The sequence below is a fragment of the Lineus longissimus genome, chromosome 2 (assembly GCF_910592395.1).
Source record: "Lineus longissimus chromosome 2, tnLinLong1.2, whole genome shotgun sequence".
NCBI classification, from domain to species: Eukaryota; Metazoa; Nemertea; class Pilidiophora; order Heteronemertea; family Lineidae; genus Lineus; species Lineus longissimus.
In genome coordinates this window covers 24,006,057-24,020,985 of record NC_088309.1, presented here as the reverse complement: position 1 = coordinate 24,020,985, position 14,929 = coordinate 24,006,057, and the positions used below count along the sequence as shown (strand labels likewise).

At 40.3% G+C, this 14,929-nt stretch overlaps 1 long non-coding RNA gene across 4 annotated transcripts; it reads right to left on the bottom strand.

Annotated features, from left to right (window-relative positions):
• Positions 1-1,161: 1,161 nt before the first annotated feature.
• Positions 1,162-14,911, bottom strand: LOC135483819 (uncharacterized). 4 transcript variants are annotated; one of them, XR_010446384.1, is made up of 8 exons: positions 14,846-14,911; positions 13,217-13,271; positions 12,532-12,591; positions 11,115-11,801; positions 10,456-10,541; positions 8,514-8,745; positions 7,903-8,154; positions 1,162-3,096 (listed from the first exon to the last, which is right to left on the bottom strand). It is a non-coding gene; the product is annotated as an uncharacterized LOC135483819 (long non-coding RNA). The 4 variants fall into 4 exon arrangements; XR_010446383.1 differs by lacking the exon at positions 14,846-14,911 and adding an exon at positions 14,725-14,820; XR_010446382.1 differs by lacking the exon at positions 14,846-14,911 and adding an exon at positions 14,142-14,169.
• Between the last annotated feature and the right edge of the window lie 18 nt (positions 14,912-14,929).

Sequence of the window (14,929 nt, the reverse complement as noted above, 5' to 3'; positions counted from 1 at the left end):
TTAACAGCATGATGAGAGAGATGGGACGGTCACAGAGAGGCCAAATCAGTCTTGGCTGCTCTGCCAAGTTGTCAACATGGTGAGAGAGATGAGGCAGTCACAGCCAGGCCGAATCAGTCCTGGCTGCTCGAACGTGTTGACAACATGATGAGAGAGATGAGACGGTCACAGTCAGACCAAATCAGTCTTTGATGCTCCACCGTGTTGGCAACATGATGAGAGAGATGAGACAGTCACAGCCAAGCCACATCAGTCTTGTTGGCTGCTCTGCCAAGTTGTCAAGATGGTGAGAGAGATGAGACAGTAACAACCAGGCCGAATCAGTCCTGGCTGCTCCACCGTGTTCACAGCATGATGAGAGAGATGGGACAGTCACAGCCAAGCCACATCAGTCTTGTTGGCTGCTCTGCCAAGTTTTCAAGATGGTGAGAGAGATAATACAGTCACATTCAGGCCGAATCAGTCCTGGCTACTCGATTGTGTTGACAAGGTGAGAGATGAGACGGGCACAGCCATGCCGAATCAGTCCTTGCTGCTCCACTGTGTTGACAGCATGGTGAGAGAGATGAGACGGTCACAACCAGGTCAGCTTTAAAGCACAAATATCAGGAATATCACATCAAAAGCATCATTTATTTTATTAAGACAATGTAACTTTTCAAATCAGCCTTGCAAATCAGCTACACATTGTGTACATGGATGGTGTAAAGTGAAAGATAGTCCCTCAAATCATAGAGTCCTTCACAAATGTCTTTGATTGTTTATTGCTTCTCAGGACCTGTAGCATCTTGACGAGATAATCCATTCAATGTGAACTCAAATGATTGTCGCCATCTGAACTTGGCGATATGAATTCATAGTCATACTGTTGAAAAACCATTCAATGTGAAAGTGATTTGTGATCTGAGAAATATGGATTCATTCTAATGATCGTAAACCATTCAATGTGTTGTCAATGTAAACCATATAACGATTGTGGTCATCTGGTAGATTTGAATTCATACAAGTGATAACCCATTCAATGTATCACATGCTGAACATCTCATCATTGGGGCACCAGTTTGTTGGTTTAAATGCATGACAATATTTAAAACAATACTAGTTGAAGTGTCGGAGCACCCCAGGCTAGTAAAGAAGAAAAGCAAATTTAAATCATTTTCTTTTGAAAATTGTTTATTGTCCCATATTCCAAGAATTATCCTCACATGGCAACTTGGAAAGTCAGTGTAGGAGGAAAACCGTTTCAACGGGAGAAAACCTACGCAATTGGAGGGAGTCGTCAACTCCATCACACAGGTGACAGGCACAGCGCTTACGACCATAATGACTTCATACATGTACATTACATCGATCATAGTCACTGTGCAGCTCCAATGCCCATTAAAGGACGAGACATTGAGATAATTGTACTATCACACATGTTCTCCTCCTTTAGAATGTCCAAAAAAGACACTGCTGAATAGAGATCTTACACTAGATTACTCAACAATTCCAACCTCTGCATGCATTCATCATGTTCGTATACATTCTATACACGTTTTAGCTATTGTAAATGTATTAAAACCTATTGTGTATGACTTAAGTTGAGCCATATTCAGCGAACAATAGGTTTGGTCACTGCTCTCATTAATCCATGACTAAACAGGTTAAGGGCCCAATTTGAATAACAAAAGAACCACATTTCTCATGGCCAGGAACTGGACAGAGGCTGCCAATTAGCATGACAAAAGGAGCAGAGGTGACATGTATTTGCATGACAAAAGAAGTAGCTTGACCTGGTCTGCCAGGTTTTTTGCAAGTTGAGTCTTAGATCTCTTTTATTTTACTTACAAGATTTACATGCATTACAAATATAATTACATACATGACAACATAAAACGTCTTACAAATATATTGACGTTACACTTTTCTCAAATCATTCAGTACCAAGTCCAATAAAAATGTTCTTGATGGGGCATAATGATATCTTTCATAGCCTGCAGAACATGATAATTATGCTCTTGCAATGAAAGCCTTCTTGAATCGAAACAAAGAAAAAGACTAAGATTCTTTCCTGTGAGAGCGCTATAGGTAGGATCAAGAACCATCAGTCTTATTCTGATGAGTTTCAATAAAACAATAGTTTTATTGACACATTTCTATTTCAATAGTTTAATATCTTAATATTTTAACATTGACTATTTTAAAACAATAGTTTTATTGACAAAGCTTATCAAATATCAGTTAAATTGGTGAAAAGATGTTTTTCATCCTGTGATTTTTTTGTTCACGGGTATTGATTAAAAAGTGACGAGGAAATAAAAATTCACTAGATTTGTGTTGTTGGTCAGTTGTCTCAAGTATGAAAGTAAAGACACTGAGCAACTGAGCCAGCCAATGATACGAAGGATCTTTGGCACCTGGGCCCAGGTGGTGTTTAAATGCTGGTGGATTCTGTGGTACTGAGGAGATCAAGAAACAGTAAAAAGGCCTACAGTTCCATCAAGACACACATGTTCATTCGCTTTGCCTGGGGTTGGAGCAAAACGATTGTCATGTGAACCCCATGTCTCATGTGATGGACATAATCAAATACAATATCTGATGAATTCGGTGATTTTTAAAGCAGAAAGATCTTTTGCTTGAAACAAAACTGAAGCAGCCGGTAGGGTCCCACTGTACCCAAGGCTATTGCGAATGTTTTGTTTGGGTACCAACTTACCCTGTTGGCTGTCCTGTTAGCCAGAACATCCCCTCCACGTTTTGATTTTTCTTATTAATCTTGCTTGAAAATAATTTCTTGGCTTGTGACATGCCCTGGTTCCCCTGGTTACCTTATCATGACCTCCCCCCCCATTTTTAAACTTGTCTTTAAATGTGTACGGTTTTTAGCCATGGAAAGAGTTTTGCCATCGCCCGAAAGAAGGCAAATAATTGCCCTCTAGCAATCGGAAAATAAAATATCAGGATTTTATCAAATCACCTTTCAATCAGATATTGCAATAAAAGGGTAAGGCCTACTGTGACAAAAATCCAACCTCCTTGACGGCGACGGGAGCATGGTAGAGATGTGCTGGCTCAGCATCATCCTCCTCCCTTCTGTAGGATGCTCATCTCCTGAAAAGAAACATAATATAATATTATATTTGTGGGTGAACACCATCATCAGCAAAATATATATGATGCACTGGAACGCAGTAGTTTCCACAATAGTGAGGTTAAGATTAATACAGAAATGATAAAGCACCAACTTTATTGACATCCATTTTGTTACCATGCTGTGAAAAATTGCCTTTCTCGGGTCAATATTTTAAACGTAACATGTAGGCTTACGCAAAACTTATGACTAGATTTGATGATTGGGGAATTGTATGCAGTCTCAGCCCAATGCATGGGTTACTCAGAGAGTTGCCCTATAATTAATTGCAGTTGGTAATAGGGGGGAGGGGGGCATTCAAATGTTCCATGTTACATCACCAATGTCAATGAGCTGCTCTTCTTTCCCCAATATCATCAAATGAGTCAATCTCAGAAAATCTGGTTGCTAATACTGAGAACACATCAGTATCAGCCAACAGATTATAAGTTATTTTGATGCTGGGTGGTCCAAACCATATTGATTGACCTTCCCCTGCGAAATGAATTTTACCTTGGGTGGATTTTGTTGGAAATAGCTGGAATTTCCAGCTCTTGGCTGGAATAAGCTGACACTTTGAATTTAGAGAGTTTCATCGAAAAGTTATAGCTGGCAAAAGCTGACAAAAACTGGAACTTTATCCATGGGGTGGAAATTCTTGGCATTTTCTGGAACTTTACTTTTCGTAAAAGTTCCAGCGCTGGAAATCTCTGTCACTTTACTATGAGATTGTCAGAGCTGGAATTAGCTGGAAATTTCAAATCCGATGTTTCTGACAATTGTTGGAAAAAGCTGGCATTTGCTGGCATTATGCAAATTGCTATTATGTTATGCAATTCTATCATGTGGTCTTATCACCTGACCTATCCCATGATGCATTACACCTCAGACAGGAACTGGTAGGTTTGAATTTTCAAGTCAAACAAAGAAATCATGTGGGAGCTCTTCTTATTTCTTGATTTTTACCCCGAATTCGATATCAAGATATCCAAAGTTTACACAAATTGAATTGGAACACATAAGGATTCAAATGAATGCCAAAAGGGTAATCTGGACAGGCCTTGAGGTTGTTTTTTTAGCATATGATGAAGCCTGAATCAGTGTATGTGCTGTAAGCCTGTATTATTGTATGCATGATCGTAGACCTGGACGGTATCATAACTGTAAGATTTTGCATGGGAGATGTCCACAGCTCATGACTCATGTAAGTGATGGAGTCAATCAACAGTCGGCTTGCTCCATCATTCTTTTCAAGGTCGTGCAGTGATGTTATTTGGACATCCATTTTGGACGTCAGTCCCCGTCTGTAACCCTGCCCTCCAGACATCAAAGTGACAGAGTGTGCTATGTGTGGTTAACATCATGTTGATGTCACGGTATCCAGTTAAAACGGCACCTCTTTTTTATTTGGCTCACCTTGTGAGCCTATGCGATGATGTGGCGTCCATCGTCGGTGGCGGCCGTATTGTTAGCGCGGCACGTTTCGTAAAGTCTGGACTTAAAATTGGTATAGGCCTACATATGTTCCATGGGCCCTGGGGCAATTCACACCAATCTGGTCAATCCATGATCCTCAAACTTACGAGCCTAATGTGAATACTTTGCACTATCTATATTATTAAACGAGAGGCAAAATTTTGCTGTCAGTGATTGTCAATGACGTCATCGTATCAACTGATCACAATTAGCTATGATGTAAATGACGTGCTGTCTCCAGGATGGGCATTGAGCCCTGACGACGCCAGTCGGCATTGACGACCACTCCAACCCAGGTCATGTGGCAACTTAAACCATCTGCAATGGGGAAGTGTCCGCCTGGCAGAGGTGTCTGCAAGGAGCCTCAGTGAAGCAATAATCTTACGTTTTATATGATAGGGCCTCTTATGCTCGTGTAAGTCCATGGTCAACACACACCAAGAATGATATTTACATTATAACAGTGTGACAAGATTGTGTCAGAAAACTAAGGGATTAGGTCAGTGGCATATGCTCAAAACTTGATAATGCCACAGCAATCATGTTTGCAAGTGACATAAATCACTTGTTTGCATAGATAATTTCAGGTGCCCGCAACAAGAACTGGTCATCCTAGCAACCTCTGTTGGAAGCAAAATCAACCTGCAACCTTTAATCATATTTCTGTGTGACAGAAATTGCTTGTTTGCAGTTATAATTGCAGATGCCATCAAAATTGAATTAGAATTGGAAATCGCACGGCCTGGGATCAAGCAAAATCAACATGCAATCATGTTTGCATGTGAAAAATTGCCTGTCTGTGGTGATAATCGCAGGTGCGTGTGACAAGATTGCAATCAGCAAAGTCAAAACTAAGCGATTATTGGTTTTACTCCACGACAAGAGATCTTCTTGTTGCATATCACAACGATTCTAATCATAGTCACTGTTGAGTGACAAAAAACGCCTGTTTATTAGTGTGCAGTGCTCTGATCGATTCAAACGTAGAGCAGGTCACATACTCAATATTAAATTTCCAGCTAATGTCAACTAATGCCAGCTATTTCCAATAAATGACAGCCCTGACATTCCTCGTTGCATGCTGAATTTGTAATTTCCAGCTAATGTCAACTAATGCCAGCTATTTCCAATAAATGACAGCCCTGACATTGGTAATCAGCTGGAAGGCCTGGGTCAAGATTTTTCCACCTAATTCCAGCTCTGGAAATTTAAAGGTTCCAGCTAATGCCAGGTTATGCCAGTATTTTCCAGAGCTGGCATTTTCTGGCACTGCCATTTACCAAAATACCGCCAAACTCCAGCCCTGACATTTTCTGGAATTTCCAGCTAATTCCAGCCTCCTGGCAAGGAAAAATAGTTTGGAATTAGGTGGAAATTGCCGGCTTTTGCCGACAATTTCCAGTCGAATTTCGCAGGGGTTATAATGATTGTCTTGCACTCGGACTCATAACAGAATACATGAAGTAGCCATTTGATTTCATACTCAGGGTGATTCATCATTTTCAAGCCAACTGCCCTCAAAATAATGAGTGCAGCCAGGGCCGGGCGTGATACACTCCAGACGCAGTGGACGGTGACAGAAAATGCCCTTACAGTTTTGTTACAGCAATGCCCATTGGCTAATCATCCAGCCGTACGAATTCCCACTATTTGTGGCAGTCCCTTAGGAGATCCAATTAGGATGAATTGAAGCAATGGACTGCCACGGGAGTGTTGGGCCTGACGGAAGAACTTTTGAGCAATATTCTATACCTTAGGCGACTGTAATCATATGTCAATAAAGTTGTTGTTTTTTGTTACCAATACCATTCAAACCTTAACCTCACAAATGAATATCTCCAACACTGCATGAAATGGTCCATGTGCTCACCTGGGTTCCTATAGTGAAGGGTCATTATTTGACATGTGACGTCAAGCAGTAGAGGTAATCAAAATTTGCCATCAGTGGCCAATTGATGATTTTCATGGCTAGAGAGGGGTTTCCTCAAGTTTGAATGCCAGACATGTAAGCCTGAGAACCATATCAGACCAAAAATTTGCTGGGGTAGGAGATCTTTCCTATTGTGCATAGTTTCAGGTCAAAGGCCCCACTCAGTGGTTACGAAACTCGCCCTGCTGATGTACAAAAGTGTTCTCTGAACTTTGACCTTGGTGACCTTGACAAGGAGGTCAATCAAATCAAAGCTCGACTGAAAAAATAACATTTCATCATCAGATACACAAACATGAAAATTTTTATTAGAATTTAACCATCTGTTAAGGAGGAGGAGCTGGTTTTGTGTTTTCACATTTTGCCCCATTGGTGGCCAAACTAAGAATTAGATCGAAACAAACTTGGTCTGGAAGGAGTTCGTTCATATTTTAACCATTAAGAAACGTGCCATAGTTACACTCAAACAGCCAATTTACGCCATTTGACCTCTGTGACCTTGAAATTTAGGTCAAATCAAAAACCCGTATGATATGTGATGTATCCTTGCTAGGACAACCTACCATAAAAATATAATCGAAAACAAGTCACTAATTAGAGAGATATCACACTTTCTAGGTTTCCACTTCTGGTCCCCTGGTTACTGGTGGGCAAGTCAAGAATCAAATCAGACCAAAATTCACCGTCAGAGGTCACCTGACCTGGTGGGTCCTGTATACAAAGTTTCAAGTTCATAGCTCTAGCAGTTAAGAAATGTGCCACTGTTTTTAAAACAGGATACAGACGACGATGGACACTGCGGTGTTGTGTATAGACTCCCCTACGGTGAGCAAAAATTAACGTTGGCGGTGAAATAGCGTATGTTTTCTAAACTTGAAATACATTATTTGATACGATAACTTTAAAAATAGTGTTATCGTTATCGTGTTAGCGGAAGGATTCCTTATCCTCTTATTGCTGGCAGAGGCAGGTTCACCAGTCTGCAGACAATTAGAAATGCTGCGGTGAAGGTGCATTGTTTTTTCTACATTTCTTAAGATCATAAGGGATTATGTATAACACTAAAGGGTTTGAGAAAACTTCTAAGGAGGGATCTAATTACATGTACTTCAAATTCTTAAATTTCTGGTAATTTTTACAAATGTGGTGAACTTTCCAAAAATATCATCAGGACTCTCAGCACTGCTTAGATCAACAACAGACACAAATCTGTCCCTCCTTGAGGTCATAAGCTGCAAACTTCTCAATATCATTTGTCTGATCAATCTAAGAAGTTTTCTCTTTTACCATATTTTTAATTGTTCACAATCCCTAAATGAGGCTAAAGCCTACACCAAAGCAATGACATAGAAATTAGAAATAATTTTTTTTATATTATTACCGTATGAGATGGCATCCTTCCATATGTAACAGATGAGCTGGCTCCATGGTGGCTGCTGGATATGGCGTCACATTACATAATGAGAAGGGCTCTATGTCCTCAGAGTCATCAGAGTCCCCTTAGAGCATCAATTCGATTGTCATTAAAGTCTATTCGTATGACACACGATGTAAGTGTCCACCGCCGATATCCCGAGTGAAACGATTCCATCCATTGAATCTACCAGACTCTCAGACCCTCATCCAAGCATGGCTGGAAAAGAAAATATCAAGGTCAATCCATTATTTACCAAGATTAAAGACTTGAGCCATTTTGATAGAAATACAGTGCAGGGCAATGTACCTTCAACCCTAGCTCAGTTCCTGAACTCATTGTGAGTGCATGGACTGCTTGTCTGTCCAAAGACATTTTTGACCACGCTTTTTCAAGATGTTTTAGTTCAGTAGTGCCTACCGGCAGGAGTTCAATGAAAATTAGCTCAGCCTTTTTTTCAGATGTAATCTTCAAAATGCCATTAAACACAGCGTAGAGCAAAGGAAATACCTTTTTACTGGTAAACAGTTTTAGGGCGTTTCATAATAATGAATTTTAAATAGACCACTTTATCTTACTGTATATGCATTGAATTCTTCTTCATACAACATCTGCCAGGAAGATCCCCATGAAGGTCAATTAGGCTGTCTCCCCCAAATTGGATGGATATGAAGGCATCATGGGGCGAAGTGTTGGCATCTGTTTTTTTCTGGGTCTTTGAGAGTCGTTCTTGCGTCAGTATGCATCGTAGATCATGGTGGAAGTCATTGGGTCAACTCAACAGCCATCATCTCCAGTCATCTGCATAGCCTAGAAAACGGGGAATTTTTTTATTTTTTAAAACAGGGTAATCTCTACACAGATTGAAGCCAAAATAAAATAGATATTTTTTATTTATTTGGGGAGAAGGTCATCACTTTCAGTGTCAAGTTTCGTTTTTGCCTAACTTTCTGGCTTCACTGTTTTTAATGAAAGTGCTTAGGGTTTTTTCTAAATTTTCTGTTTTTTGTGCTCTGCCAAGTGGAGTCAACCTCTGGTGACAAGCTATTCTTGGAGCAACATTTCGATTGGCCCCTCTCTTTGTGGAGTGTACTGGTGGAGTATTCGTTTAGGCATCCTCCTCTCAACCCCAGACAGTCTGGTTGCCAAGTCATGAATCAGATCAGACTGAAATTCAGTGTCCGAGGTCATCTGTTCAAGGGGTCAATGTGTACACAGTTCCAAGTTGATAGCCCTAGCGGTTGAGAAATGTGCCACTGTTTGAAATAGGACACGACCACAGACACTGCACTGTTGTGTAGACTCACCCTACTCTCTCAACCAACGTTCAAAGCGGTGAGAGCCATTTTTATTCAGCGTATTTCCACCACAATCCTAAGGGGAAAAGATGCCTCTTGGCAATTCCGACCAAAACTACCAACTGCAGTCCTGATTCGATTCAAAATGTGGCCACCAGGGGGCTAAGGTTAAAAAATCATCAATGAGGTCAGAAGCACCCATCATGACCGAGTCCATTTTCTTCCATGTCGACAGGTGAGCAAAATGGCCCTGGCCGTTTCATTTTATAAAGTGGCACTGCTGGAAAGATGCTCACATGCCTTTTTCTGGATCAAGTGGAGTGAAGATGTCTTTGGTTGACAGCATTTTCTTGTGGCAACGATCACCAAATAGGGGTGAGCATATAATTTGTTCAGGTGTTTATCTGATCTATCTTTATATGTTCCCCCAACATATTTAAACTGCTTTGAGAGAATGGTGCTCGTATGAGAGCTTATGATGAAGTTGAATTTTGTTTGTGTTCAGTATTTTTGTAATGCATGCTGGACCGTCTGTCCTGGTGAGTTCCGCCACAGAGCTAGCTCCAGAGTTTTGTGGTCAGAGTGGTGACCAATGACCAGGATTCCTCTCTCTTTCTTTTTAGGAAAGCAGGCCGGATAACTTTAATACTAAATACTGAATTTATTACTCTCAAACCGCTAACTGCTAAAGCTGTATGAACTTGAGACTTGGTACACGTTAACCACAACGTTAAATGACATAGTACAGCAAATTCAGGTCTGGTCTGATCTGATTTGATCCTTGCAGAGGTTCAAAACTGAAAACACACCTTTTCAAGGTCACAGCTGGGTCAAATGGTGGTGCATGTACCCCTAGATAAGTTGATCTCAGTTAAGAAAACTTTGCTCGATTCACTGCTTCAATCCATGCCCTAGTGGTACTATTCGGCAGACCAAATTGCCTTGGCTTTTATATCCATGCTTATGGTTGATATTACTAATAACCATACATAAAATGTAACTCATGATTTGCCCAACTAATCAAGATCATCGAGGTCATGTTGCCCACTCGGCTGTTACTTGAGCACTCTCAGTGAGGTGGTCTCACTCAGGGATAAAAGTTCATGACTTGGCCACCAGGATGTGGGTTCGGAGACATCAAATTTTTTTTTTTCTCTCTCCTTAGTTATGAAGTTTGTTTCATGAGTAGATCTAATATCAACCAGGACTAAGTGATGCTCACCCTGTAGACTGCAACATCGTCTTTTGTGTCCCTTGACCTTGTGTCCCTTGACCTCGTGGCCCTTGTACAATGTTGGATCGGGCTGCCTAAAAAGAATCATATTTTTGTTGTTGGGCTTATCTAATTTCTGAGTGTTTCTACTGCATGCAGCGTTCACACTGAATACGATTTAAAACTGTTTTCCAGAGAGCACCCTCCAAATACGAATTGGCTACACCAGTTTCGAAACGGCTGCACCACACTTGGCCTAATGCGCATGCATTTCGGTTTGAAAAGTGCAACTCTTGCCGCGTATTGTAGTAACGTGCCTTTCGCGGATGAATGTCTCTACCCTTTGTTGTAATCAGAAGATAAACAAGACAGGAACAAGCTAGTGTGCATGCCCTCTGCCAACAGACTGTTTTAATACGTATCAACGCCCACACAACACATTCAATGAGAATCAGTTAATGCGAATTCAATAAAGCACATTCAATTGTATTCTGGAACCAAATTTGTTGAAGCAGTTTTAAAACTGTATGAACAGAATTGAGTGTGGCACCCCAATATGTATAAAAGTTGAAATTGTACGTCAGATTGATACTTTTTTCGGAGTTATTTTAATTTCTTTGTAATGTTTCTTTCAATCCAGACGAAACGGAGGACTAAGTGATGCTTACCCTGTATGGCTCCAACATTGGCAGCAACATCTTCTTGGGGTCCATCCAGTGTCTTCTCGGCTGACAAGCTGGAGGCCGGCTCTCCTTCTTCATCGCCGTCTTGTCGATTTCAGGGGGTGTATATTATTAGCTTTGTGAGGCACAAGGAGGTCAAGGACACTGTCGTTATTCAAAGAGCCCAATGTCTTCGTCATATGTACTAAACTGGTTTAGCACAAGTCCCACACGGACACGCCTGACATTTCGTCCGACGAAATTCCGCAGGTTAACAACAGGCCTCTTCCCCAGTCATTCCATCCCCCTCGAGATCAGGTAGGGGATCGCTGGCCAGCTATTGCTTACTATTGTTAACAGTCGTAAGACTTATCCCGCCAACACTCTAAAACAAGGGGACCAATTGAATGACTAGCGACACGCAACCGTCTATTGCCCCCATCAATCAACCACAATGACTCAAGGGGATCACGTTCCTTGAACCTAAGTCCATGTCATCACCGTCGAAACTTAGATGAGGACCGTGGAACAAAGTGGCAAGCATGCCTGGGACCCAGCCACCGCGCTTTGGACATGAGATGAGTTAGACTCAAGTCGCCAGTCACGATAACCAAATACACCAAGCGTAAAGCTTGAATCGAACCCAATCTATCATCGTCATTGGTCACCTGGCCTGGCCTGGACAACTGAAAGCTGAATACGTTAAAATAGATGATAATAATTGCAGGAAACACGAATAACAACTACACTAGCTAGATAACTACGATAACTACTCTAACAACTATTCTAGCTAGATAACTACGATAACTACTCTTAACAACTAAACAACAATAGCTACAAAACTAGCACAACAGTCACACTTCCAGCACTCACTACAGTGACTAGAGTCCCTCCTCCCCCCAAGACCTCCCACACCCTTTTTCAATCCCATCTCACACAGACACACACACACACACACACACAACATCTTACTATGGTTACACCTTTTGAATAACTGCCCGATTTGCAGATAGAAGTGTCACTGTCAATTCATTTAATTTTCTTTTAATTACATGACCAAAATATGATTCAGTAGTGGCTATATGATGTTTGCACCGAATATATTACTGCATTTTATAAACATTTCTTTGGGTAAAAATGATTTATTTTGAATATGCAAAATATAAACAAGTTTTAATATCTTTGATCTCTTAGCATAATAAAGTTGCAATGGGGATAACAGTTAGATGTGTTTCGTAATGTGCATTCTTTACGCCAAAATAAATCGTTTCATTCTTTTTCCATATATCTCGCAGATTATTAGTCTGTAATTTTTTTCACTGCCTTGAGGCCCTGTGGGGGTCAAGTTACAGGTTTATTTCACCAATGATAACACAGATTTGACAGTGGCACCTCTTTTGACAAGTCAGACGAGTATACCTACCCTTCTTCTTGGAAATCAAACGAGAATCTTCGAATGCAATTGCCGACAAGGTTGTGTCATCTGAAATTACAAATTGGCACAAATGTGTAATTACAGCACTACTAGTACAGTATAATCATTACTTACACTTAAGTCCTAAAAATTATAGTTGAATTATATCTCTCAATTTTTAAATTATTTGCCTTCCTTTGGCAGAGGTTGACCTTATTCCTTTGTATTTATGGAAATAAATGTGGGTTGTTCATGGTATATCCACATTAGGAACCAATCAGATTGCATCACAGCTTCCAACATGGCCTCCTGACGCATGACCAGATAGGTGGGATTCTTCTGTTCTGACCAAGAAGTGGACACCATGAAAAAGTTCTGTGGTGGCCAGATTGCATAAATAATTTGAGCAAGCTGTTTTCCCCTTCTCAAAACCAGTAAAAGTCTGATAAAGAAGGGTTCTGAGAGGGAAGGTCTCTCTCCATTCAGCTTATTAGAAAATCATTTAATTTCCACGCTTTCACTGAACACAATTCAGTGGGGATAAATTTGAATAGCTTTTCAGCCCAAATCAGAATATCATAGAGGTTGTGGAGTCACGTTGTGCATGCGCATACAATTTCTGTATATTTAGCCATTTGACAGCTTGGCACTCTATTGACTGATCGGGCATGTCATAACCTAATGGTATACATACCCTTGCAAATCATAGAAGATCCTTCAGTTGCAATTGCCGAGAGGGTTTGAAGCATCTGTAAAGATAAATTGGCACAGATACATAATAACAGCAATTCTACAAGAAGTCGTGAAATAAAGCACCTAAAAATGATGGCTGAAATAAATTTCTTATTTTCATTCAGGGTTTCCCTAGACGTATGTGCACTTCTTTCTTTCTTTTGTATTGTTTTTTCATCTCTTGAAATTCTCGAGTAGGATATTATCTACATACAATGTACACCCAGAGTAGTAATTGACCCCATTTGACCTCTGTGACCTTGAAAAGAAGGTCAGATAAACATCTGTATCTTTGAGTAGTCACCATAAAAATTAAAACAGTTAAAAGCCAAATTTACTTTTCAAGTTAATCAGGAATATTATCAATACTGATCAGAACTCGACGGGCATAAATTACGCCATGCTCTATTGTGCGAAAGCTTAGCCGAAGACCTTCACCTGAATGGAAAATCTTTCAACCCCGCACACAGCTGCCAAATCATTCTCCAAGCATCGTCAATGGTGATCAACATTGCCAAGTCTATTGCAGTAATTTAGTATTGGAGACCAGGTTGAAAATTTAGTTGTTTTTTGGCCCATAGATGTCTCCTATGCGAGTAAGCAATTGTTATGCGGAACGAGCGTGGATTACATTAAATAGGCCAGATACCTCTCAAAAAGTCAATTCATTTCTGAACAAAAGCGTCTTCAGTCAGTTAAACAGGTTATAAGTTTTTGAATATATTGTCCTCAGATTTGCAAGTGATCTCTGTATTGAAACCTGCATATTGGGTCACAAGGCAGTGCATTTTCCCGCCAAAAAATCCAAAGAAAAGTTGTGCTTTCTTCCAAAATCTCTTTTGCTTGTAAACGAGATAATGTCAAGATTCAGTCACGGTGATACCCACCTTTAAGAACATTGATGCTATACTAATACAACGATAATTTTGCTATTTCAGAATGTTGAAATTAGTCAAAATTGGAGATAGTTCTTTTTGGAAGAACCATGTATGTACACCCTGCCAGAACGAATGTTCTGCCTGCACTGCATGCTTGAATCAAGCATTGGAATATAAAATGTGACAGGTAGTAGTGGTTTTATGTAACATGCCCAAACTTTCTTTCAAGGTTGACAGAGTCTATTGTTGCCTAAGATAACCAAACAAAGGTGTCAGATGTAATGAGCCCAGATAGAATGGTAATGGGATTGGCCATAAGCCATTAATGAATAACCTTTTTATTTGATTATTATGGATTGGATCTATAGAAAAATCGCACAGGGTGTTAAACAGACAGCACAGTAGCTAGCTTTTCCTAAAACAGTTTCTTGCAATGAAAACTGGTAGAAAAAAGTGGTGAACTTACTGGATACGCATACATCTTAAACCGCAGTAGCGCTTCTCAGAAAGCCTTCAGCTTTTCTGCTGCGCGCTTATAATTTTTTTTTGAATTTATGGAATAAATGAAACGGCCAGGGGCCATTGTGCTCACCGTCTAGATATTTGGTGGTAAGGAATTCATCCTGGTGAAAAAACATTTTTTATGTACAGTATACAGGTCAAACCAAAGTCGGTATGACATGTATGACGTGATGTATCGTTGCTTGGAGTACCTTAACCCACAATTCTGTGGTACGGGCTCGTTTCGGGATTAGTTGTAAATACGTCACTGGGGCTGAAGTCCATTAATAGATGGG